This window comes from Hibiscus syriacus, unplaced genomic scaffold (genome assembly GCF_006381635.1).
Source record: "Hibiscus syriacus cultivar Baekdansim isolate YM2019G1 unplaced genomic scaffold, ASM638163v2 tig00110174_pilon, whole genome shotgun sequence".
Lineage (NCBI taxonomy): Eukaryota > Viridiplantae > Streptophyta > Magnoliopsida > Malvales > Malvaceae > Hibiscus > Hibiscus syriacus.
This window is the reverse complement of record NW_024062612.1, coordinates 1,948,118-1,952,188: the sequence shown is the minus strand read 5'-3', so window position 1 is coordinate 1,952,188 and position 4,071 is coordinate 1,948,118. Positions and strand designations below refer to the sequence as shown.

The following is a 4,071-nucleotide window of genomic DNA, read 5'->3' as shown; positions in this document are numbered from 1 at the left end:
AGGGACTAATTTAAAATGAATGTTATAGATTGAGGACGAATAACAAAATTAACCCTATAATTTATAGTAACTATTGAGATGACACCTTTCACGCGCTTATTCACACGTGCATTCATCTCCCAGTTATTACTGGCAATGCCAAAGTTGCAATATTGGCGGTGCTTTTTCTTTCGCCTATCACAATAGGTTTTATCAATCACGCGCACTAATAGAGAGTAGAAGTTAAATGAAGTGAAAAACATAAAAGATTAAATTTGTTAACAGCGAACCTCTGAATTGAGTAGAAAATCTTTGTGGTTTTTAAGCCAGCCAAAGAAGTGCAAAAAGAGACAAGTGTTCAAATTAATAAATATAATCGGAGTATAAATAATAAGATTATGTGGGAAGAATAATTAAATAACAGATAAATCAATTAGTAATTTGATTAAAACGAGAGTACGAGGACTGGCATCTCATTCGATCTGAAAACTCAAAAGAAAAACCAAATTAAAGTTATAGGCAACTCATTGCAATAATGTGTTAGGTTCTAGCTTACCTCACATTTAAGAGAGAAAAAAGGAGAGCTCAAGTACATTCCCGGTATTAATTTCAGAACAAACAACGGACCCTTCAAGGTTAGCCAGTTTCCGTCCATCAATAAATTTTCATTGTATTCATTTAATAGTGTGATTGAGTATCAGAAAAATTCAAGTTTCCACCGTTATACTCACTCACTGAATTCCTATGATGAAGGCTCAAATGCAAAGATTTACAGAGAAGAATGTTGGTATAATGAAAGCTGAGAGGTTGTTTGAGTCTCAAGGAGGTCCTATTATTCTATCTCAGGTAGAAAATTCGGTACATTTATAGCTGTGGTTAATTTCTTGATTCGGCACTTTGCTTTTAGTATTCGTAGTTTAAGATATGGATATTCATTGGGGTATGATGATGAACTAAGAGACGGTGCCTTTTATAATCTCTGCTTTTGACAGATTGAAAATGAATATGGGTCCATGGAATACGAACTTGGTGCACCAGGTAAAGCTTACAGTGACTGAGCGGCTAAAATAGCAGTGGGACTAGGCACCGGTGTCCCATGGGTCATGTGCAAGCAAGATGATGCACCCGATCCTATTGTAAGCATATCATTCCTTTTTATCTTAGAACTTTTTTTTTTCTTTCATATGGTCCCAATCTGATGTATAGTGGCAGTCATATTATATTTAATCTTCTTTTTTGGGGTTACTAGAAGATAATCTGTTGTCTACTTGTTGCTCATGGTTGAAATGAACTATCATTTCTCATTGCACATGGCTCAGCTTTGATATTTTCTACTCCTATCTGTTAACGGTGTCACTATTTTGCTCCTTTTGAACTTCCGGATTTTGTAATCATATATAAGTGACCATGTTCCTTTCATCAATTATTACTGCATCCATTTGATCTTACATGGTGACTGTTGTTGTGGATGGATACCATTTCTTTTTCAATGCTCGGAGATGTCGAAGCAGTAGATTATTTCTAAGTCAATTCTCAATTGAATGGAGCCACGAGGGATACATGTTTGATTTAAATTTTTGGCTCATTGAATACTCTAGTCTTTTCATGTATTGCTGTTCAAGGTGAGGTGTTGTTTTTGAGTTAACTTCTATTGCTTCCAACAGATTAAGGCCTGCAATGGTTTCTACTGTGACTACTTTTCTCTGAACAAGCCCTACAAACCAAAGATGTGGACTGAAGCCTGGACAGGCTGGTAAGTTTCTTTCTTTTTTTCTGCGAGGATTACCTTTTGCGACTTGTCTTTGCTTGAAACGGCTACAGTTCACAAAAATATAGAGGTGTCTCTTGGTTGATGATTTAATTTTTTTTATTTATTTTGCAGTGTAGGTATACTGAGTTTGGAGTGCGCAGTTCCTTACCGACCTGCTGAAGACATGGCATTAGCAGTTGCAAGGTTTATACAGAAAGGAGGGGCCTTCATAAATTATTATATGGTAATCAGCCTTTTTTTCCTTCAATTTACCAAGTTCAATATGGGGAAGTGTAAGTTCATATATGCTTGTTACTTGTGTTAACAGTACCACGGAGGAACAAATTTTGGCCGAACTGCTGGGGGTCCTTTCATTGCTACTAGCTACGATTATGATGATCCTCTTGATGAATATGGTATGCAGAAAGCATCATTGGTGCATTTTTTAAGTTTACCCTGCGTCATCTAGTTTCTGTTATTTTGAACCATACCTTCTATGTTTTTTGCATTCGCTTTGAGGAGAACCATTTACTCTCATGCAGGACTAAAGAGGCAACCAAAATGGGGCCATTTGAAAGATTTGCATAGAGCTATAAATCTCTGTAGTAAATGGAGAACCCACTGTGATTCGACTTGGAAACTATGAGGAGGTTAATATGGCACATTTCTAAGAATCTCAACCATGATACCTAAATTGGCTTGTATTGAGAACTTACACAAATTCCATTTGAACCATACAGGCTCATGTATTTAATTACAAAGGTTGTGCCTCCTTCCTCGCAAATTACAACCCAAGATCTTTGTAGACATAGGTTTTCATCCCGGTATTATTATTATTTATTATTATTAAATAATAATTACAATTACAAGGCAGGCCCAATAGCAGAAGCTCGATACATGACCCAGCAACCAAAAATCGGGTCCAATTACAAAGCAAACCCAAACCCAGTTACAAAGATCCGACCCGAAGTCCAAGATTCGACCCAATCAGTAGGCCCAAACCCGGCTAGGGTTTTCACCCTTAGCCCTAGCCGCCTCCATCCTCAACCATTGGATCTGATCTAGATCCAACGGTCCAGATTAGACCATAATTAGGGTTTTACCCTAAGGAGTTATCAGCTGCCTCCGCCGATAGAATCAGAACCATCCACCTGTCGCGCGTGTGTTGCACACGCCCTACTCCTCATATTCCAGCCGCTGTCGTTGTCAGACCACACCGTCCAAATCCAAAAGATCTGAGTGCATTAAATGCACCCAGCTAGAAATCGGTGTTGCCCCTAAGTGAGTCACATTCATAGCCTCGGTGAATCAGAGGGTTTCTCCTCTCCGACCGGTCCAAGGAATGAGCCACGGATCCTATAAAAGGAACCCACACCTGCACGACAAAAAAGACAGAGAGAACAAATAAACCATTCGAACAACAAAAAGAGAGCCAGCAACCAAGAACCAACAACTAGTCGAATAGAAAAAATAATTGAAAAACAGAAGAGGAAGAATAAACTTATCTCACCGTCGTTGGAGTGCTGGATTTTTGAAGGTAAAATCTTTTATCTACGGTGTTCGGAGGGTTTTTAGGCTTAGGGCTGGTCGGATTCGGGTTTAGTGAAGGTCAGAGGTCATTTTGGGTTCGTTTTTCGAACTCCAACCGCCGTGGACAACGATAGAGATCTCCGACGAGCGGTGGCTGACGATTGTCAGCCTCTCTCAGATGAGAGAAGGAAGAGAGAAGTCAGAGAGAAACAACGTTCTCTCTCTTTTAGAGAGAGAGTAAAAAATGAAAAATGAGGATATTATGCCATTAAAAGTTGATTTTGGGGTATTTATACTCTCCCCCATACGACGTCGTTTAGGGGAAGGGATTATGTGTTTTGGGAGCATGGGAAAATCATTCCCACAGCTCTTGTGCTTTGTAACTTTTCATTTTGGTCACCGAAATTAATTTCCACATATTTTAATTTGAATCTCAAGTTTTATTTCGTTTTATTTTAGTCACTACTTTTATTTATACGCGTTTTGGGTAAATATTTGATTTAGTCCCTATTATTTTATTTTTTTTCTATTTTAATCCTTAATAGTGATTATGGTTAAAATACACTGCCAATACCTATTTTGTATGTTAGTCTCATTTATTGCTATAATTTTTGCTTTATTTACAGTTTAATCCTCAAATTTAATATTTTTAATTCTAAAGAATACTATTGGTTTATTTACGTTTGAAGTGCCTAACATATGAAATATTTGTAATAATTGCCTTAATCTTTAGTTAGTTTTATAATTTAATCCCTAAATTTATCATATTTATTATTTTAATCTTTCATTTACCTATTTATAAATTTCTTGCT

General features: G+C 37.1%; 2 long non-coding RNA genes across 2 annotated transcripts; both read left to right on the top strand.

The window, feature by feature from the left end:
* Positions 1–558: 558 nt before the first annotated feature.
* LOC120216851 lies at positions 559–1,887 on the top strand. The gene is made up of 5 exons (XR_005525092.1): positions 559–614; positions 733–825; positions 972–1,115; positions 1,644–1,732; positions 1,867–1,887. It is a non-coding gene; the product is annotated as an uncharacterized LOC120216851 (long non-coding RNA).
* On the top strand, positions 1,879–2,351 carry LOC120216852. The gene is made up of 3 exons (XR_005525093.1): positions 1,879–1,973; positions 2,058–2,145; positions 2,272–2,351. It is a non-coding gene; the product is annotated as an uncharacterized LOC120216852 (long non-coding RNA).
* The last annotated feature ends 1,720 nt before the right edge of the window (positions 2,352–4,071 follow it).